This window comes from Peromyscus californicus, unplaced genomic scaffold (genome assembly GCF_007827085.1).
Source record: "Peromyscus californicus insignis strain IS unplaced genomic scaffold, ASM782708v3 Scaffold_6__1_contigs__length_162567912, whole genome shotgun sequence".
NCBI lineage: Eukaryota > Metazoa > Chordata > Mammalia > Rodentia > Cricetidae > Peromyscus > Peromyscus californicus.
The window spans coordinates 104,486,370-104,509,113 of NW_026294584.1; the positions used below are offsets into that span (position 1 = coordinate 104,486,370).

Genomic DNA, 22,744 nt, shown 5'->3' on the forward strand with positions numbered 1-22,744 from the left:
TTCCTCCTCCTCCTCCTCTCCCTTCTTCCCATTCTCCTTCATCACCTCCTTTCCCCTCTTTTCCTCTGACAGTCTTGCTGTGTGGCCCTGGCTGGCTTCAGACTTGTGTGGCCCTGGCTGGCTTCAGACTTGCAGTAACCCTTCTACCTCTGCCTCCTGACAGCTGGGGCAATGGGAGCTCACCACTACCCTGGCTCACCTCCTCTCTGTCTTCTTGTTTCCAGCCATCATCTTCATGAGTGTTTTAAACCACAGCTCCAGGTGGGTGTCTATTGGCCTGGATGCCGCCTTCTGCATCCCCAGTGGCAGATGTGGTTGTAGAAAACAAATTTGTCTTAAAAGGAAACATGGCTTCACAGTCAGCATGGCCTTTGTGTGTTCCATTGAATGCACTTGATGAATTGCTATAGACTGCATGTTCCTGCCCCTGGACTCACACACTGGAGTCGTGGCCCCTGAGGTGAGAGCTCTGGGAGATGGGCCTGTAGGAGCTGACTGGGTCCTGAAGGTAGGGCCCTGGGAAATGGAAAAGGACACAGAGGGCTTCCTCCCCTCCCCCCACTTTGTGGGGACATAGCAAAAGGTTGCCATCCATGAACCGGGCAAAAGTAGAACCTTTCTCTTGGAGTTCCCAGCTTGTTGAACTGGTAGCATAACTCTCCCTTGTTTATAAGATACCTAACCACCTCCCTGCTCTGTCTGTCTGTCTGTCTCTGTGTGTGTGTGTGTGTATGTGTGTGTGTGTGGTGTGTGTGTGTGTGTGTGTGTGTGTGTGTGTGTGTGTAAAACAGGAGCCTCAATGGACCAGGACACAGACATTCTGGAATAGTAAACAGAGCAACAGAAGATAAAATGCTACACATATGTCACCTGAAGCCATAGCCCATGTCCCCTGTGGTAGCTGAACCATCCTTTGGGGTACTGTGAGGTTGGCAGAATGCCAAGGAGGGCCTCTGTGAATGCCAAGCCTGAATCTGGCCTGCTAGCCTGGGAGGGAGGCAGAGGAATAGCCTGGCACAGGGAATCGAGAAGCAGGTGGGGGTTTCCTCAGTGACTAGGAAGGGTCAGTGCTGGTGGTGGGGGAGTAGAGCTGAGTGGGTGGGAGGGGGGGCTGCACAGGGAGAGGGAGGTCTGACTGTCAGTGGGATGATCCTGGCAGCGGTTGCCGCTGCCTCCTGCCGCTGGCTTCAGAACAGGGCCTGAGTCCTTCCCTGTTGCCCGGGGCTCTTGGCTCTGTCTGGAGCCACCTAGCACGCTCTGCTCTTCCCTCTCTGGGTGCTACTCAGGAAAAGCGATGATTAATATGATTGTCAGCTTGACCGGATCTGCGCGTAGAAGACAAACCTCCGGTATTCCTGTGGGGGAGTTTCTAGATTGAGTTAACTGAGGTGTGACGACTCATCCTGACTGTGGATGGCATCATCCCATGGTCCAGGACTAAATAAAAAGGAGAAAGTGAGCTGAGCACTGACATCTGTCTCCTTCTACTTCCTGGCTATGGAAGTCACATGACCGGCTGCCTCCCAGTCCTGCTGCCATGCTGCACCCTCAAACCGTGAGCAAACACAAACCTTTCCTTTCTGAAGTGGTTTTCATCAGGTAGTTTGCTGTAGCACCGAGAAGAGTGACATACACAGAGACTGTGGGTGTTTTCTTTCTGTATCAGTTTGTACAGCTGTGTAACAAATCACCCTCAATCCCATGACCTGAAGCCACAAACAGCATTTCTCACAGATCCCTTTGCCTGTGGATGTCTTCTGACTACAGCGTGGCTCAGCCAGTCAGCTGATCCCTTGAGTATCTATCTGCTCACCGAGCTGTGGTCTAGGGTACTGAGTTGGTAGCATACAGGCTAGTCCAGGCCAGACTGGGGCTTCTCTGGTTCCTCAGCAGGTCCTGCTGAACTAAGACACACAGATGTTAAGGCGCCAGGTGGACACTGCAAGGACTCCTGAGATTCTCAAGTCCACCCACTTCATCTGCCTCAGCAAGCCACAGGCCACCAGGCTGGAGGAGGGCACTCCACATCTCATAAGAAAGGCTATAAAAAGGGGCAAGGGTGTGGGCTCAGCAAGGAGTGAAGAATGGTCTTCTCACATCATTCTCCCCGTCACCCATTCTCTCCAACCCTGTCACAGGCACCGTGAACTTCTGTTGAAGCCATGTCTGCTTGACCATCTCTGGTCTTCATCACACAGACCTCAGTATAAGAAGTACCTTCCAGCCCAGGTGGGGTGTCACTGGTGTGACTGACCCTGGAAAGGGTCACAGAACCAAGGGGTTAGCATATCAGTAGTCCTGTGGCCAGGGGACTTTTTAAAAATTTTTTATTTTTATTTATTTATTTTTGTTGTTGTTGTTGTTGTTTGAGACAGTGTTTCTCTGTGTAGCTTTGCGCCTTTTCCTGGAACTCACTCTGTAGCCTAGGCTGGCCTTGAACTCACAAGAGATCCACCTGTCTCTGCCTCCCGAGTGCTGGGATTAAAGGTGTGCGCCACCACCACCCGGCCCAAGGGGCTTTTTATGGACGTCAGGGAATGTCATTCATCAGTGTTCTATTAGTGTAACAGACCACCCAAGACTGGGGACCTGAAAGAAAAAACATTTATTTTCTGGAGTTTAAGGGCATGGTGTCAGCTTTAGCTTGGCTTTGGTGAGGACATCTTGGTGAATAGTGTCCCTTTTATGTGAGCACATGAGATGGGGTGAGGTGGGAGGCTGAGGTGAAACCAACCATGGTCCCTGGTGAACCATGTTAGTCCTTTCCAATGACCTGATACTCTCCCACCAGGCCCCTTTTTAAAGACTCTCTCTCTCTCTCTCTCTCTCTCTCTCTCTCTCTCTCTCTCTCTCTCTCTCTCTCTCTCGTGTGTGTGTGTGTGTGTGTGTGTGTGTGTGTGTGTGTGTGTGTGAGTGTGTGTGCACATGCGTGCATGTGCATGCCTGCATATATGTGTCTGTGCTTATGGTAGTCAGAGGACAACTGTAGGAGTCAATGTCAGCTCTTTCAATTGTGTGGGTTCCTCTAGTTAGGAGGCTTGACGGAAAGCACCTTTACCCACTGGGCCATGCCACTGGCCCCAGATCCCACCTCTTAACAGTCCCACCTCCTCTATACCACCACACTAAGGCCCACACTTCCATCACATGCACCCTTGGCTGGTGACACACACCTCCTGCACCCCTCCCCCAGCACGGTAGAATCAGCCAAGACCGTCTCTCTAACATCATTAGCCAAGGAGGGACGGCGGTGCCAGAAGAAACTGGAAAAGCATCTCCCGGCCCCAAGACGTCCCGGGCAAGAAATGGAAGGACGCGGGGCACAGATGGTGTTTTTTTAATCTCAGATTCCAATTGGCGGCAGAGGCCTTGGAAGAGGAAGGAGCATATGGGGACTGAACAGCTGGCTCAGTAGACACGAGCGCGGAACAAGATCTGAGTTTCTGGACTGTGGCTGGAGCTGGGTTCTTGGGCCTAATATTATCTCTTCTCATCAGGCTCTGCACAGGACTTAACTGTTTAGGACTCATGGCTGGCAGGGTCTGGGGGTCCCCCACCTGACAGAAGGACCAGGACAGCAGAGACCCTGCCTGGAGTTCTAGGGCCAGTGGTGGCAAACCCATCCTCACCCAATCACTCCAGCTCCAGGGTCAGTCTTGGTTGCTGGAGTCCCCGTACACCAGGAGGAAGGGTCTGAAGCCAGGTTTCCACCTCTGTACTTTCAGAGATGAAGCCTATGTTGACTCGGGGTGTGATATACACAGGAAGAGTGTGTTAGCCTGTGTGTAGCATGTAGTGTGTAGGGTGTGAGGTGCATGAGGATCATGCACATGTGTGTATATGAATAGGTGTTGGGAAAGTTCCTTCCCTGGGGAGATGCAAACAAAGTCTACATGGTGGACTCTTTGAAGAGGTACAGCCAGTCTCATGAAGATGGCAGTCGTTCTGCTCAGAGGATAGTGCCGGAGTGAGTGCGTGGTGCACAGGGAGCATGGGGTGCATGTCTGTCAGGAGGAAAACTAGAGGGCTGTGTTCTCAGAAGGCAGTAACTGGAAGGTGGTCCCACGTGCCTGAGGTGTCTGTGTATGTAGAGTGGGAAGCAGGGACAGTCCCTGCACCTCACACCTGAGTGGCAGGGAAGCCATCTTCCAGCCTCCTTTGTACCTTCCAGGCTCTGGTCATGGGTCCCCGGTATCCCAAGCATATCTGGTGCTGCCCTCTCTTACACCTGCTGCTTCCTTCTCTGCACCAAGGGGTGTGGCCCTGTTGGCCTGTCTTCTGTGCTGTTGGGTGTGTCTCTGGTGTCTATGCCTGTCTGCTCCTCCAGAACTCCACAAAGGGACACATCTATCCACCGTGCTCAGTCTCCATGAACCAGTGAAGGCTCAACTGTCACAAACGGAGGGCTCAGAGTTTGAGTCCTCCGACGCCTCCAGCGGGCATCTGGCTGGCCCCACATCTGCCTTGTCCAGTGGCTTGTCTGATTTCAGGCCATGCTGGTATTCTAGACATGTTCAGCCACAGAGGGCTCTCTCTCCTCACTCCAGCCGCTTGAGACCGCTTTCCTTTCCTCATTGTGTGGCCCGTGCTTCCGCCATCTGTCTGGTGGCATTTCCTTGGATCCCCTAAAATGCAGCGGGATCCAACAGATTCACAAAAGGCTCTGTGAACCCTGCATAGTACAAGGTTCTGCTTGGAGGAAGCTACTTCCCAATAGAGAGCTTCCCCAGTGGCTTCAGGAGAGTGGCTTCCTGTGGTCCTCTATGACACCTATTCATCCATCTTCTGTCATTTAAGAAAGAGGGGGGGCTTGCTCTGAGCACTGCTCTACCCATGAGGAGGAATGTGGGCCCATGATGAGGTCTTCACTGTGCATCTGGTACGGATGGGGTAAAGGGTAAGGCTCTACCCTGTGGACCCATCCAGATCCTCTGCATTCCAGGGTGCTGGCTGGGTCCTGACACATTGGCTCCGTTTTGCCCTGCCCATTCCCTTACCTGAATTCCTGACAGTTGTGAAGGATGTGTCCTGCCATATTCCTAAATAGCTCTGTCCAGATGCCCTAGAGCTTGGACAAAGAACTTAGACAACAGCTAGGTACTTGTCTTAGGGTTTCTATTGCTGTGAAGAGACACCATAAGCACAACAATTCTTATAAAGGAAAACATTTCATTGGGTCTTGCTTCTAGTTCAGAGATTCAGTTTATTATCATGGTGGGGAGCATGGTGGCATGCAGACAGACATGGTGCTGGGGAAGGAACTGCTACATGCTGATATGCAGGCAACAGGAAGTAGACTGTCTGTCACATGATTGAAGCTTGAGCAAGAGACATCAAAGCCCAACCCCACAGTGACACACTTCTTCCCACAAAGCCACGCCCACTTCAACAAAGCCACACCTCCTAATAGTACCACTCCCTTTGGGGGCCATTTTTTTTAAACCACCACAGTACTCACCCAAAGCCACTGTTGTCTCCTATATTAGAGCCCCAGATCTGTCTGGTCTACTCTTCCATAAGGCTCTGGACAGTGCTGGGTCCTCATGAGCCCAAGCTAACTCTAGTAATTCCGGTTCCCTAGCCATTGATTGGCTTTAAAAAAGCATTTGACCACATTCTGGCCATTGCAATATGAAATTGCATCTGTGATGCCTGGAATCTTGGCAGCTATCTTGGGGCTATGAGGAGCATTAGCATGAATATCTAGGCCTGGTCCCTGGGGTGGTGCTATTGGGAGAGGTCAAGATGTCTAAGAGACAGAGACATACTCAGTAAATGATATTCTTGAAGAAGGAAGTAGCTGATTATTGAGGCTCCTCAGTTTTATTGAATTTGACTATTCTCATATAAATACTAATATCTAGACACAATGTAACTTTTTGATTGGGATGCTTTTAATTATGTCAATCGCTCCAGCCAGGACTTGCAGTACCTCTAATACAGGCTGGCATGTAAGCTTCTCCTGTGGTATTGAACTCGACTCACTGGCACTTTGGTGGGGGTTTTGGCATCTGTGTACATCAAGATATTGTCTTCCATGTCTTGCCTTTTGTATTTCTTCTGGCTTGAGTGAGGGTGGTGCTGGCCTCACAAAACGAGTTTGGAAGTATTCCCTCCTCCTCCTCAGATATTTGGAAGAGTTTGAGAAGAATTGGCGTCCATCTTCCTTTAAGTGCCGAGCAGCGTGTGCCTGGTAGGCAGTTGGTGCCAAGCTTTTTTGCTGGGCTGGATTGCTTGCCCTGTCTTCCCTCTTTGATGTTACTGCTCTGTGCACATTCTGCATGTCCTCAGTTCTGTGCTCATTCCGCATGTCCTCAGCTCTGTGCACATTCTGCATGTCCTCAGCTCTGTGCACATTCCACATGTCCTCATCTCTGTGCACATTCCGCATGTCCTCATCTCTGTGCACATTCCGCATGTCCTCATCTCTGTGCACATTCCGCATGTCCTCATCTCTGTGCACATTCCGCATGTCCTCAGCTCTGTGCACATTCCGTATGTCCTTAGCTCTGTGCACATTCCGCATGTCCTCAGCTCTGTGCACATTCCGCATGTCCTCAGCTCTGTGCACATTCCGCATGTCCTCATCTCTGTGCACATTCCGCATGTCCTCAGCTCTGTGCACATTCCGCATGTCCTCAGCTCTGTGCACATTCCGCATGTCCTCAGCTCTGTGTACATTCCGCATGTCCTCATCTCTGTGCACATTCCGCATGTCCTCAGCTCTGTGCACATTCCGCATGTCCTCAGCTCTGTGCACATTCCGCATGTCCTCATCTCTGTGCACATTCCTCATGTCCTCAGCTCTGTGCACATTCCGCATGTCCTCATCTCTGTGCACATTCCGCATGTCCTCATCTCTGTGCACATTCCGCATGTCCTCATCTCTGTGCACATTCCACATGTCCTCATCTCTGTGCACATTCCTCATGTCCTCAGCTCTGTGCACATTCCGCATGTCCTCAACTCTGTGCACATTCTGCATGTCCTCGGTATTTGACCTTGGTAGGGGCATTACTTACCTTTTGTAGCTGTAACCAAAGACTAAATAAGAACTAGAGGAGGGGGCTATTTTGGATCACAATTTAAGGAAGTCCATTGTGGTGAGGGAGGCATGACTGGGGGAACTTGCTCAGATTTGGGCAGATCAGAGATAAGACAAGAAGTAGGGTGGGGTTAGAAACCTAAGATCTGCCCCCAGGAACCCACCTCCTAGGCTCCACAAACTCCAGGGACAGCGTCACCAGTGGGAGACCCAGTGTTCAAACCCCAGAGCCTGTGGGGACACTTCACATGCAAACTGCAGCCAAAGCGTGTTTCTCACCTGCCCTTTCTTCCAGGTCACAGCTCACCACACTCTCTTCAGAGCTTCCTGATTTGTAGTATCAGTTATAATGTCTCCTATTTTATTTAAAATTATATTTATTTGATTTTTTTCTTGGCTGATCTAGCTACAGATCTGTCAATCTGTCTATTTTGTTTATCTTTCCAAATAACTCAACTCTTAGTTTTGCTGATTATTTCTGCTTTAAAAAAATTAAATTTGGATCTGGAAAGAGGGTCCAATGGCTAAGAGCATGGGCTGCCCTTGCAGAGAACCTGGGTTTTGTTCTCAGCACCCACATGGCAGCTCACAACCTTCTGTAACTCTAGTTTCAGGCTATTCAGTGTTCTCTTCTGGCCTCTGAGGGCACTGAACATACATGGTTAAATTTAGATGCAGTTAAAATACTTGAACACATGAAACAAAAATATTTAAGTTAAAAAAATTTAAACTACATTTATTTATTTATCTATTTATCTATCTGTTATTTATTTAGTGTGGAGAGGGAAAGATGCACACATGCCATGACCAAGTGGAAGTCAGAAGATCACCTGTAGAAATCAGCTCTCTCCCTCTATCATGTGGCCCTGGCCCTGGGGATCAAAGTCAGTTCATCAGGCTTAGTGGAAGGCACCCTTACCCACTGAGTCATCTCATTGGCCCCAATTTCTACTTTTTAAATTTCTAAGCTTGTTATTTCTTTCCTTCTGCTGAGTTTAGGCTTAATTTGTCTTCTTTCCCTGTTCCTGAAGGTGTGCAACTGAGTTGTATGATGTCGACATTTATTGTTGTGACATCAACAATATTTGCTCTTAGAGACATGTCTACTGCATCTCACAAGCAGGCTGGGCTTCTGCATTCATTCATTCCATGGTATGTATATTTAGATTTATTTTCCTATTATTAATGTGTACGTGTATGTGGGTGTGCATGTGTGCACATGAGTGCAGGTGCCTGCAGAGGCCGGAAGAGATGTCACAGGTCCCTTGGAGCTGGAGTCACAGATGGTAGTGAGCAGCCTGATGTGGGGAGTGAGAACTGAAATCAGATTCCCTTGGAAGAGCAGCAAGTGCTCTTAACCACTAAGCCATCTCTCCAGCCCCTGATGCTTTGGGATTTTTTTAAAAAAAAAAAACTTTCTTCTTTGGTTCTATCTTAGTTACTTTCCTCTTGCTGGGATAAAACACTGTGACCAAGGCAACTTATACAAGGAAGGGTTTGTGGGGGTTCACAGTTCCAGAGGGGTAGGAGTCCATCCCCATCATGACAGAAAGCATGACAGCAAGCAGGTCGGCATGGTGCTTGGGTAGCAGCTGAGAGCTCACATCTCCATCCACAAACATGAAGCAGGGAGAATGCGCTGGGATGGCAGAAGGCATTTGAAAACCTTAATCCCTCCCCTGTAGCCAGATAAATCTTTCCTGTCCACTACTACCCAAATAACCAGTAAGAGGCTTAATATTAATTGCAAACTGTTTGGTCTATGGCTCAGGCTTCTTGCTAGCTAGCTATTACATTTTTTAAGGGATTTTTTTTATTCATTTTACATACTAACCACAGATCCCCCTCTCTTCCCTCCTCCTGCCCTCCAGTCTTCTCCCACCCAACCCATCCCCCATTCCTTCTTCCAACAAGGTAAGGATTCCCATGGGGAGTCAGCAGAGCCTGGTACATTCAGTTGAGGCAGGTCCAACCCCCTCTCCATGCATCAAGGCTCTGCAAGGTGTCCCACCATAGGTAGTGGGCTCCAAAAAGCCAGCTCATGCACCAGGGATGGATCCTGATCCTATTGCCAGCGGCCCTCTTAAGCAGATCAAGATACACAGTTGTCTCGAAGAAGGCCTAGTCCAGTCCCATGGAAGTTCCACAGCTGTTGGTCTAAAGTTCATGAGTTCTCACTAGTTTGGTTTGGTTGTCTTTGTAGGTTTCCCCATCATGATCTTGATGCCCCTTGCTGATAGAATCCCTCTTCTCTCTCTTCGACTGAACTCCTGGAGCTTGGCCTGGTGCTTGGCTATGAATCCCTGTATCTGCTTCCATCAGTTACTGGATGAAGCTCTATGATGACAGTTAGGGTATTCACTGATCTGATTACTGGAATAAGCCAGTTCAGACATCCTCTCCACTACTGCTAGTAGTCTAAGCTGGGGTCATCCTTGTGGGTTCCTGGGAACTTCCCTACTATCAGGTTTCTCCCTATCCCCTTGATGTCTCCCTCTATCATGGTATCTCTTTCATTGTTCCCCCACTCCGTCCTTGTTCTAGCTTGACCATCCCATTCCCTTATGTTCTCATCCCCCATCCCCTACCCTCCATTGTGCCCCGCTCCCGTTTACTCATGGAGATCTCATCTATTTCCCCTCCCCAGAGTGATCCATGCATACCTCTTAGGGTTTTCCTTGTTAGCTAGCTTTTCTGGAGTTGTGGGTTGTAGTCTGGTTATCCTTTGCTTTACATCTAGTATCCACTTATGAGTGGGTACATACCATGTTTGTCCCTCTGGGTCTGTGTTATCTCACTCAGGATGATATTTTCTAGTTCCATTCATTTGCCTGCAAATTTCATGATGTCATTGTTTTTTACTGCTGAGTAGTACTCCATTGTGTATATGTACCACATTTTCTTTATCCATTCTTCGGTTGAGGGTCATCTAGGTTGTTTCCAGGTTCTGGCTATTATGAACAATGCTGCTATGAACATAGTTGAGCATGTATCTTTGTGGTATGATTGAGCATTCCTGAGTATATGCCCAAGAGTGGAATAGCTGGGTCCTGAGGTATATTGATTCCCAATTTTCTGAGAAAACACCATACTGATTTCCAAGGTGGCTGTATAAGTTCGCACTCCCACCAACAGTGGAGGAGTGTTCTCCTTGCTCTACATCTTCTCCAACATAAGCTGTTATCAGTGTCTTTTATCTTTAGCTATTATATCTTAAATTAACCCATTTCTATTAATCTGTGTATCACTGTGTGTCTCATGGCTTTACCTGTGTTCCATTACATCTTGCTATCCTGGCAGTGCTCAGCGTCTCCCCTGACTCTGCCTTCCTTCTCCTTGTATCTCTCTTGGACTTCCCACCTGGCTGTCTCCTGTCTTACCATAGGTCAAAGCAGCTTATTTATTAACCAATGGTAGCAACATGTATTCACAGTGTACAGAAAGACCATCCCACAGCACTCCCCTAGTGACACACCTTCTCCAACAAGGCCATACCCCCCAACCCTTCCCAAACAGCCAACCTTGGACCAAGTATTCATAAGTCTGAGACTTATGGGGACATCTTCAAACCACTGGACCCACATTTTGTGGTTAGGCAGTACAATGTTTAACTTTTTCCATATCTGATAGTTTCCCAAAATTCCTCCTATTATTGACTTCTCATTTACTGCCACCGTGAACACAAAGACACTGGCAGGGGCTGATTTAGATCATGAACATGTTAAGGCTCATATTGTTGGCAGCGCATGCCTGTGCTGAGCAAGCTCTGGGCAGACAGCTCCTGAGAAGTCTCCTAGCCTTATGGGGGTTCCATCACATGCAACCAGGCTCCAAGACAGTCTCTGTCTTTGACTTTTGAAGATGATTATAATGTGTTCTGGAATATTCTTTAAAGTCATCTTTACTTGGTATTCTTTGAGCTTCATGAATCTGTGTGTTCAAATATCTCCCAAGATTTGCGAAACATTCTGCCAATCTTTCTTTCATTTTTAAATTTTGTTGCTGTTGTTGTTGAGACAGGGTCTTACTGTGTAATAACCCTAGCTGGCCTAAAACTCACTACGCAGACCGGGTTGGCCTCAAATTCACAGAGATCCAATTGCCTCTACGTCCTGAGTGCTGAGATGAAAGTGTGCCACCATGCCCAGCTCGGTCATTATTTCTTGAAATAAACTCTTTCTCTGGGTCCTCATGATTTCCGGGTCTCTCCCTGTAGCTTTCTCACCCTGCTTCATGCTTTTCCCCTCTCTTCCACTGGTTTTTCTTTTTGTTTCTCTTACTGGCTGATCTCAAATAGTTTGCCTTCAAGTTCATGACTTCTCTCCCTGTGCGTGTGCCCTTGGAGTTCTGGGAATCTGGAACTCAGCCTTGATTCCTTTTATTATCCGACTCCTCTGACCTGGCCTCCGTACCTGTGACAGTTAGCATCTCACAAGCTTCCCAGAGGGTCATGGTTTGAATTCCTTTTTAGGCCACTTACACATCTCCATTTCTTTAGAGTGGAGCTGTCTTAATTTCCTTTGTGTCACGTGTCCTTGAGGTTTCTGTTTGTTGAATGGCCTCGAGTGGGCATCTGTGTGCTGAGAGAGGAAACATCTTCTTCAGTCTTTGGGATTTGTCTCAGTATGTGACAGCTTTCTTCTGGGGCCCAGTCCTTCTGGAATTGCCTCAAGAATTGAGGCTCTGTAGAAATGCAGCTGGCTGGGGCCTCAGCTGATGAGCTGATTGGTTACCAGGACGCCTGGTAAATATGTCACCTGTTTGATCCCTGGGGAGAATTGACTCTGTCTCCTAGACTGCTCAGTAGGGCTGGTGTGGAATGAAATAGCAAAGAGCCTGTTCTCAGGAGTGTGGGTGCTGGTGGCTTCCTCCGGGCCCCTGAGAGGGCTCCCACTGGGTCTCAGGGAGGGATCCTGTGCAGAAAACACTGGACCAAGATCCTGACTAAAAGGGGCTAGAAGTGGGATCTGGTGCTGTTTTAGGGGTCACAGCTCAGAACAAGGCCTGGGGGCTTTAGGGCAGCTAAGGGGTTTTCCCTCCTGATGCCTGTGGTGAGGGTGGGGTACATGACAGTCTGAAAGCCTGCAGGAGGGCTGGGATGGTGAAGCTTGTTACAGAGTTGTGGCTTTTTATGGCAGGAGATTTTTAATTTCCTTCTTAAATGCTATTCATCAATTTTTACTGCAGTGGGGCTTTTCTTACTTGGTTTAGGGGTCCTCCCTCCCTTCCTCCCTTCCTCCCTCCCTCCCCTCTTCTTCCCTTCCTCCCTCTCTCCCTCCCCTCCTTCCTTTCTTCCTTCCTCCCTCCCCCTTTTTTCCTCCCTCCCTCTCTCCTTCCCTCCCTCCCTCCCTCCTTCCCTCCCTTCCTTCCTTCCTTCTTTCTTTTTTCTGTGTTCATGTTTTGAAACAGCATCTCACTGTGTAGACCAGGCTGGCCTTGAACTTGCAGCAGTCCTCCTGACTCTGCCTCTGAGTGCTGGGATGAGAACAGTCTTCTTAGGCTCATATATTTTAAGCTTTGTTCCCAGTTGATGGAACTATTTGGGAAGGATTAGGAGATGTGGCCTTGTTGGAGGAGGTGTGTCACTGGGTGTGGGCTTTGAAGTTTCAAAATTGCAATATTCCAGTTAGCTCTCTCTGTGCATCAGATTGTCTCAACATGTAAGCTCTCAGCTACTGCTCTGGCACTATGACTTCCTTCCTGCCTGCTGCCATGTCCCTCACCATGATGGTCACAGACTAACCCTCTGGAACTGTGAGCCCCAAATAGTATGCTTTCTTTTATAACTTGCCTTGGTCATGGTGGTTTGTCATGGAAATAGAAAAGTAACTGAGACATGGGATTATGGGTGTGCACCACCCACCAAGCCTGACTTTTATTCTATTTTTTATTTATTTTTAAATTTAGTTAATTAACTAATTGATTTTGTGTGTTTATGATGTACCTGTGTATGTTTGTGTGTGTGTGTGTGTGTGTGTGTGTGTGTGTGTGTGTGTGTGTAGGTCAGAGAACAACCTTGGGTGTCAGTTCTCACCCTACCTTTCATTTTGAGACAGGATCTCTTATTCACTGCTACCTACTCCAGGCTAACTGCCCACAGACTTCCTGGGTCCTCTTGTCTCTGCCTGAGATTATAGACACTTGCACTATGCATATGGCTTTTCATGGGTTCTGGGGATTTGAACTCATGTCATCAAGCTTACAGGGCAAGTACTTTACCCATTGAGTCATCTGCACAGTCAGCCTTCCATGGATTTTAAACAGGCCTTTTCCTTTTGTTTTTCTTCATCCCACTGGGTAGGAGACTCTACACCCCTGCTTCCTGTCATCATATCTGCCCCAATTCCAGCTTGGCTAACCTTGGCATCCCTGAGCAAATCCCACATCACAAACCACGGTAAGTGATGTCTGCTGAAGCAGAGGTGAGCGCCTGCCATCTGAATGCAGCTTCTCCTCTTGAACCTGAGCAAGCCGGGAGCCAAGGTGTCTTCAGCAGCACCAGGCCTATGACAGAGGACAGAGGTGGTAAGTCACAGATGGTGGGACACCTGGCCATGTCCCCTGTGCTCTGGCTGCGTTACCAGAACCTTCTTTTTATGCTTTTACTTTCACAGAATGAAGTGGAACACGGGCAGACACAGCGCAGCCCTCGCTTCTGCACATTAATGAAAAAAACCTATTTATGAACAGTGCTCTGTGAGGAATCTGAGTGGGGCTGGCAGGCTCAGGCAGAACCGGTCAGGCTCCCAGCTCTGTTTCACTGTGTCTACAAGTGTTCTGCGGATTTCTCTTCCACTGAGAAACAGAACTCGGGCAGGTCCCTGTCTTTTCTTCAAGCCTCTGGCTGCTTCTCTGTGGGCGGCTAGTGTGAGCATTAAGAACACAGGCCTGCGAAGTGCTTCCCGCTGGGCTTAGTCAGTACCAGAGTATGGTGGTGACTCCTGTCAACTTGATGGGCTCTGGAGTCAATGAAGGGGCGAGGCTCCGGGTGGATCTGTGGGAACATTCCCTGAAGGATTAGCAGAGAGGGAGGAGGCCCAGAGCGGGTAGCACTGTCCAGCGGTGGCCCAGATGTAAAGAGGCCCAAGGGAAATAATGTTGCTGCTTTTGCCGGCTGCCTTCAGGCCTAGCTGGTGAGTGCATCTCCTCCTCCTCCTCCTCCTCCTCCTCCTCCTCCTCCTCCTCCTCCTCCCCCTCCTCCTCCATTGTTACCACTGCTGCTGTCACCTCTCCCTGATGCAGGAACCTGGCTTCTTCAGCTTTTCAATGGGGAGCAGTGGCTCCCCAGGAATCCCCTAGGCCTTCAGTGTCAGATTGGGGCTACCGAGGCACCCAGCCTTCTGGACTGAGCAGCTCCCAGATTCGCTGCCTTTCCAGTGTGCGGTGGCCATTGTTGGACTACCCAGTCTGTACGGTGTAAGTCAATCCAGTGAGTCCCTCTAACACTTATTCATTGGTTCTGTTCCTCTGGAGAACCCCGTCCAGCACCATCAGGTGAGCTTGACACCCTCCGGAGCAGCAGTTCTCAATCTTCCTAATGATGGGATCCTTTAATACAGTTCCTCACGTTGTGGTGACCCCCAACCATAAAATTATTTTCGTTGCTACTTCATAACTAATTTTGCCACTGTTATGAATTGTAATGTAAGTATCTGTGTTTTCTGATGGTCTTAGGTGATCCCCGTGAAAAGATCATTCAAACCCCCCAAAGGGGTCACAACCCACAGGTCGAGAACCACTGCTCTAGAACAAGATTTTAGAAATGCATCCCTCAGCTGCACCTGTGTTTGCTGTTTGTTTACAGTATTTATGGATGATCACAGACATGAACAAAGCCAGCAGAAGATGAGGCCTGCAGACCCCAGGGCTATGCCCATGTCACAGCTGCTACCCTCCTTCACTCCAGATCTGGGTGTCCCGCTACTCTAAACCAGGGGACAAAGGACCCATGCTTTCCACCTGTCCTGTCCACACTTCCCCAACCTGGAATGCTAGCCAGCTGCTCTTTCTGTGTCTGCTGCTGTGGTGGGCAGATGTCCTCATTCTGGCTTTCTGGGGGACACCCAGGCTCTGCTCCTCAGAGGTGAGGGCCATGCCTTTTCCTGGGATCTCCCCAGTCTCCACTCAGTGCCCAGGCTTCAGTGAGAGCTCACCCTTTCTACTCTCCAAGTCTCCCTACTCGTGTTCCTTACTTTCATCTTGTTTAGAGGTAGAAAGACTTGGTGGAGCAGAGCTGATCAGATGGTGTGGCCAGGAAGCAGAGAGCGGTGACAGAGAGAAAGGAGCTAGGACAAGAGACACCTTTCCAAGATATGCTGTCCTCCATGACCTACTTCCTCCAGCCAGGCCCCACCTCCCCGCTTTCACCATCCTTCAGTAATGCTGTCAAACCACAAACCCACCTACAGATGAGTCTACTGATGAGATCAGGGCCTTAGGCCATCACCTTAGAGACCCTCATCTGCAGCCAACCCGCACAGCACAGGAGCCCAGGTGGGACATTTCTTATTTAAATGTGACAGATGTCATGTGTTTGTTAATTGTCTGTTTGGGCACCAAAAGACATGGACTCACCAGTTTTAAAAGATATAATTACTATTTTCATGTGTATGCCTGTCTGTGTGGATATACGCATGTGTGAGTTCACTGTCCACAGAGGCTGAAGAGAGCATTATATCCCCTGAAGCTGGAGTTACAGGTGGTTGTGAGCTATCCCAAGTGGGTACTGGGAATAAAACTCCCATCCTCTGGAAGAGCACCAAGAGCTCCGAACTGCTGAGGCCATCTCCACAGCTCTAAGGAGCTGTCTGTTCTGTTCTCTGCTTCATCTCTGTCACCAGGAAGGTCCACAGGGTACATAGTAGGTTTTCAGTAAATATGTATAGAATGAACAAAGCCCTGAAGCACATGGTTCTGTGTTATAAGTTGGATGCTGACCGGAAGTCATCAATAACATTGTATGAACGCACACAGGGCGGGGGGGGGGGGGGGGGGGGGAGATGGAGGGAGATAGGGGAGCTCACGCAGCCATCTAGTTAACGGCTTCTGGTGATGAACCAGGAGCAGGCTCAGGACTTCCATCCATGGCCTAATCAAAGCCTGCCTTCCTTAATCCCGTTGCCCATCCCTCAGGATGATCCCCACCCAGAGCCGGAGCCCCACAGGCCGATGCGAAGGGAATGAGATTTGTAACAGAGGCTTCATTTCAAAGCCACCACCCAGAACTTTGCTGGATGCTGCAGATATTTTCTCTTTCTGGGCTATTCTATTCTCACCTTTTTCTTTTAGCAATTCATGTTTCGAGTAGTAATCTGGCCAAGAATTTATAAAAAGGAACTGTGGGCAGAGATCGAAGTCCTGGGGCTGGCAGAAACAGCCGAGCTCGTCACTAGCTGGGAGTCATACCTTTGCCATGTGATCCCCCCCCCCCCCCACACACACACACACTTTCACCGGTGAGTTATCTAAAGCTCAGGTGGAGCTCAGCGTGTGTCTCTGGGATCGGCTCTCAGTGCCTGTGACTGCCCTGTGGACAGCCTTCATCCCAGCTGCCTGAGAGCAAGCAGCTCACAGCCCGCCATCCCTTTGTTCCAGCTAATGGGGAGATCCCCAGACTAGTCAGCCACCAGGCCCACACCAGCTGGCCACAGGCAAGGCTGGGAGCTTGGCTGAGTTCAGTGGGCCCTGTCCCAAACCGCTAGCCTTCCCAAGCTGACTCCAAAAGTGTGAGGCAAAAATGTTTGAAGAGGGAGGCAACAGACATGGAGGTTGGCTGTATGGTTGAGGATGACCTTGAACTTCCCATTCTCCTGCCTCTATCTCCCAAGTGCTGGGGTTACAGGCAAGAATCACCACCATGCCAGGGAAGCCCTCTACCAGTTAAGCTGCTCTCCTGCCCCATCCACTCTCTTTTTGGTTGTTTTTTCATGACAGGGTTTCTCTGTGTAGTTTTGGTGCCTGCCTTGGATCTCGCTCTGTAGACCAGGCTGGCCTCGAACTCACAGAGATCCTCCTGGCTCTGCCTCCCAAGTGCTGGGATTAAAGGCATACACCACCACCAACCAGCGCCATCCACTCTCTTTTAAGCCAGTCAAAAGGTTGAAGAGAAGCCAAGCTGGCCTTGACCAGCCCCATACCCTAGAGCACTCTGGGGGCAGTTACTCTCAGGAAGCTGATGCAAAGCACCCCAGACCACAGAGAATCTTCTCTCTTCAGGTAGGACTGAGTTTGTGTTCTGGTGTTTGTAGAGTTACTGCATGCTCACAGAGTTAGGGCACCCAGCCAATCCAGGCTGACAGACAGATGTGTGGCTCCACGCAGTGCTGCAGCGCTGCCACCCCCAGGGATCTTGTCTGGGAGAAGAACTGCCGGACTCCGAGCTCCTCCCCTGGAGAGCCTGTGATAGCATCAAGCAAAACTTGGCCAATGGTGAGCTGAATACCTCAATATCACAAGACTGGCCTCATTTGCATCTCTCCGAGCATCTTTGAGATGTCTGTTGACCTGCTTGTTTCCTTCTTGGCGAATTCATATCCTTTGGCCCTTTCCCCATCTGGTTATCTTTTCTTATTGATGCAGTCTGTTGTATGGTTTCTCGACACCACAGGACAGTCTTCTCTGATCACGGGATGGCTGAGTGCTGGAGGCTCTCCCGATCAGATCACAGGCTGGCTTGGTGCCAGGCTCCACTCATCTGAACCCATGTGGGGCTTTGATTGGCAGCTTTGCTTTCTCTACCAAGAGATGGATCCGACGATACACATGCTCGGGTAGAGAGGTACTAAATCTTCCTGTTGTCTGGAACTTCTGTCACCCAAAGGCCCAGCTTGGCACCACTGTAGAGTGGAGGAGCCTTAGAGAGGAAGGTTGGAGACTGTTAGGTAGTTGGGATGTGGAGGGACTGTGGGACCCCAAGCCCTTTGTCTTCTTTTATTTCCTCTTCATTTTGCTTCACCACACACTCACACTGTGACAGGCCACCTCAGACCCCAAAGCACCCGAGCCCTCTGACCATGGCTTGGAACCCCCAAAGCTGAACCAGCCCGAACGTTCTCTTTCTAATAAGTCAGTCTCCTCACACGTGTGTTACAGTGATGGTGAGCTGAGCTGATAGTGCTCTCTACATGGGCACACCTGTGAATGGGCCCCGACTCCCCAGATGACTTGGGGAGACATTAGTTCCAGGGTCACTGCAGCACACATCTGTTCTGAGGATGCTGAGATTGGGCATGACACCCACAGAAACACCAGCATGGGGATCCACATTGGTCCTCGCATTGGGAAGGGAGGACTGGGAGAGGGTGAGAGACTGTACAGCATCTGGAGGCCTGATCTAAGGCGGCAGGCAGCTCTGAGCCCTGGAGCAGGGAGGGTTTGGGGAAAGAGGACTCTGGTCCAGCATGCACTGTCCTCATCAGCCTGATGCTCTCAAGGAGAGGAGGGGGGCCTGGGCAGAGACTGCTCTCTGAGCTGAATACAGCACCTTAAGGGCTTGGCTCTCCTGGCAACAGGGACGGAGGGCCTTGGCCCCTGGGGAGATACTTTTGAGTGTGCATGCTGTAGTGGCCCATCTCACTCAGAACAAAGTCTATGTTAGAGTGGCTTTCAGCCACCTGCCATGTCCACTGGGGCCTCCCTGGCCAACTCTGCTGGTCTCCTCTCCCTCCCTTTGCTTAGCCTATCCAACCTCACCTCGTTCCTGAATGAAGGGAGCAGTCTCCCGTTGACCCTGCTGTCATGTGCCACAGCCTGTAATACCTGCCCTCATCTCTATGCTCTTGTGCCTTCTGTTGAAGGTTACCTTCTTAGGAGATGTCACACCGCAGGGATCCCCTGGCCTCTAAGCCCCGCCCTCTGACTACTGCATGAGTCACTGACACATCTTACTCATTTTCTATCTGTTTTGACTTTTGAGACAGATCTTCCAGCGTATCCCTGGCTAGTCCAAAACTCATTGTGTAGTCCAGGTTGGCCTCAAACTCACAGTGATCCTCCTGCCTCAGCTTCCTGAACACTGGGATTAAAGGTGAGAGCCACCATGCCCAGATCCCTTTCAGATGGTCTCCCCCAGGGGAATGAGAGAGAGCTAGAGCATGTGGGTGTCTCATCTCTGTCACCTTGTTCACTGTGGACCTCCAGGTTGGAGGGGCAGTGTGGGATCCCTGGCAGTAGCCCTTGGTGCTCCTTGGAGGAAGGAAGGGATAGAGGAAGGCAGAGATGGAAGAAGGGGTTGATTGAGTAGGTGGAGCTGTCAGCAGGCATGAAAGACAGAGACTCTCGGGCCTGCGTGCTGCCTTAGACTCCCAGTGACAGTCAGGTGTGCGGTTCAGCAGTAGGGCATGTGCTCAGCATGTCTGAAGCCTGGAGTTCTGTCTGCAGCACCACATACAAAACAAGACAAAAAGACAAGCGAGAAAGAAACATGATCCCTTCCCTGAAGCAGCCAGGATAAAGCCTGTGCCCTTCGCTGACAGACCCGCTTTAAGAGTTCAGACAAGCGGAACGTGGACCTGGACGCCAGGGCTAGTGCCAGGCTAGTGCCAGGCTAGTGCCACACTAGTGCCAGCTGTCCCCAAGCTGAAGGTAACATCCCAGAGATGGGGGCTGGAGAGATGGCTCAGCAGTTAAAGCAATGACTGCTTTTGCAGAGGACCACAATTTGGTTGCCAGCATCCATGTGGCAGCTCACAACCATCTGTAACCCCGGTTCTAGGGGATACGAGATCCTCTTCAGGCCTCCATGGACCTGGTGTTCATACACATAAAACAACAATGAAAAAATTCTTTAATGATCCTAGAGATAAAGTGTATCCATGTGGGGATGGGCAGGACTGACTACCCTAGGCCTCACCCCCATGCACCTACTGCTGACAGGTGGGTATCAAGCTTTCAATATACCTGGTCAGACAGTAAGGAGATCTATGACAAGGCTTGTCAATCAAGGGGTCTCAGCTTCCCCCGTCCCGTGTGGTTACCCAGTCACACAGACATTTGGGAGTGGGCATGCTGGGGATGTGGCTACTAACATCTGTAGTTGGTGCACTTTATAGAAAAGGAGCTTACTGTGGGTGGCCTGTGTGACAGCCCTGAGGAACAGACATGAGATCTCCCTGAGGAAAAGAGCCACCCCTGACAGCAGCTCCAGCTGCTGTGTCTCTAGCCTGCTTTTTACCTTGGATCCTAACAGCAAAGAAAGGATGCTATCAAAGTCCAGCTTGGTGAGCCAATGAGTGTATTGGCTGGATTTATATGAGCATGGGTGACTCAAAGCATCAGGATCACCAGAATTCCTCTGGGTGATTGTGAAGCTCTGCCACTGAGGTGTCCTACCCATCACCCAGGCAATCCATGCAAAGCTGTCCCACTGAGGGGTCCTCAGGAAAACTTACAGGCATCAGCAAGCACTGCCCAAGAGTCCCAATCCCAGTAAGCCTTCACACTGTCTGTATCAGTGGGTCTCAACCTTCCTAATGCAGTGACCCTTTAATACAGTTCCTCACATTGTGGTGACCCCCAAACATAAAATTAAAATTATTTTTGTTGCTACTTCATAAATGTAATTTTGCTACTGTTATGAATCATAATGCAAATATCTGTGTTTTCTTATGGTCTTAGGCAGCCCCTGTGAAAGGGTTGTTTGACTCCCCCAAAGGGGTCGAGACCCACAGGTTGAGAACCACTAGTCTAGACATTCCAAGAGTTCCAGCCCCTAGTCAACCTTCACATTCTCTATAACCCAAGAATCCTCTGCTCAGTGAATTGGTTAGCTCTTCTATAATCCTAGAGAGAAATGTGCTCACATGTGGGTGATCACAGCTACTCTGATTCAAGATGCTAATGGTCACATTCAACCTGGAGGGAAAAAACACACAACAGACTCCTTGTGGCTTTCAGAGAGGCTCAGCTAGCCTCTGAGACCAGCCCTATGATTAAACTCCCTCCTGATGTCAATAATCTATACAGACATATAATACATTCTGAGTACCAATATTAATGTTGATATTTTATATCAATAAATCTACTCATTAGTTACCCCTCATACACACATTCCCTTTTTCTGATGGGTCTTGATTGCTATAGGTTAGTAATCAGTTAAATGGCTAATTTGGAGAGAAGCCACTGGACAGACTTTTCATTAGACAGCAGATAAGCAACTTCCTGAGATGGGATTGGTCACAACCAATCACTTGGGGCTCCGTCTACATCTCTGGAGCATTAGACAGCCAAGATCACAGACCTAGCCAAGGTCATAGACATAAGTAACACAACCATGTAATATTTGTCCAGGACATGGCAGGCTAAGGACACCATGCTGAAGACAGACCAGGATGGACATATGTCTTGGGTCTGGCTAGCCCAGAAGGCAGACAGAAGGATACTGTTAGCATCTTCCTGGGACCCACTTGGCCAGTCCATAGTTTTGAGGATAATGCAAAGGGACTTTGCTGTGCAGGACACTGGTATTGTATACACTATCACAAGACAAAGTCTGAGGAGAAGGTAGACAGAACATTGTTGGCTAAGGACTCAACCTGACAGTCCAGCCTTGGCTGACATAGAAACTGCATGGCCCTGGATGGCCACTCAGAGCCCTGGGGAAAGTGTCCTTGAGATACGCACCCTGCAAGTGTGGGACAGAGCTAGGCTGTAGCTTATTTTTCTCATTTATCCAAGACGCTATTTTTGCTCATTAAAACCTAGTTACTTGCTGTCTCTAGCCAGGATCCCGGAGTGCTCGCTTGGTTAATTTAAGCAAGCAGAGATTTGACGGAGTAATTTCATTGTCCTTGGGGATTGGCCGGCTGATGCCAAGCCTCACTCTTCCCGTTGGAATGGAGTTAATTTTCGCTGAAATTGCTTCTTAGCAGACAAACACATTCCCCATCATTGAAGGCTTATGTTTCTGCTGCTCTATTATTCCTTAATTTACACACCCAGGCAGTGCAGGATCCGTATCCAAGACAGAAGAGACAGCCCCTCCCAGCACCACTGGGTGAGGGGCAGCAAGGGAGCACCAGGAATCCACTGTGTCCCAAGTACCTGGGTAGAGGTGGTGCCACTAGTGCTGTGAGTGATGGTTTGTCTGATAATTCTGCACAACCAAAGCTTTCCCTGTGCCCAGCTGGGAGCAAAATGCAGCAGGAGAGAGGAGGAAATGGAGGGAAGTGGGTGGAGGGAAGGAGGAAGAGGAGGAGAAGAGGAAAAGGAGGAGGAGGAAGAGACAGAGGAGGAGGAAGCAGGGGTAGGGGCCTGCCTCAAAGACTCAGTTATCTGGGGAGGAGAGGCTAAGACAACGACCCAGGTTGGCTTTAATTCATGTTTGGTTCTGGTCTGGCCTTATGATGAGATATGAAAGGTAGGAAGGACTTCCTGGAAGAGGAAGACAAAGATAATTTGGTCTTTGGAAGGGACCTGCCACAGAGGACTTCTGAGTTCCCAGTGAATCAGCAGGAATGGGCAGGGTGGGATGGACAGACTGGCAGGCCCCAGTAGTGGGGTACAGCATACTTCAGAGAAGTCAGACAAGGAGCAGCAGCCAAGACTGGAATCAAGGCCATGACAATTAAACTAGTGTCTGGGTCACTCTCAAAAGGCTTGGAAGATCAGTTCTTAGAGGAAGGCCAGTGTCTCCTGGTCAGCACCATGGACAGCCCCCAGAGACGGGTGCAGAGGAAGTCCCCAAGATACCGGTATAAATCC

The 22,744-nt window shown here is 49.5% G+C and overlaps 2 long non-coding RNA genes across 2 annotated transcripts in view; both read left to right on the top strand.

The window, feature by feature from the left end:
• Positions 1-6,193, top strand: part of LOC128099841 (uncharacterized) — a 13,282-nt gene extending 7,089 nt beyond the window's left edge. The window contains exon 3 of the long non-coding RNA XR_008214566.1: positions 6,128-6,193. This is a non-coding gene — a long non-coding RNA (uncharacterized LOC128099841). The remainder of the gene's footprint in view (positions 1-6,127) is intronic.
• Positions 6,194-7,844: 1,651 nt separating this feature from the next.
• LOC128099840 (uncharacterized) lies at positions 7,845-16,000 on the top strand. Its single transcript, XR_008214565.1, has 4 exons — positions 7,845-8,197; positions 13,347-13,570; positions 13,660-14,178; positions 14,850-16,000. It is a non-coding gene; the product is annotated as an uncharacterized LOC128099840 (long non-coding RNA).
• The last annotated feature ends 6,744 nt before the right edge of the window (positions 16,001-22,744 follow it).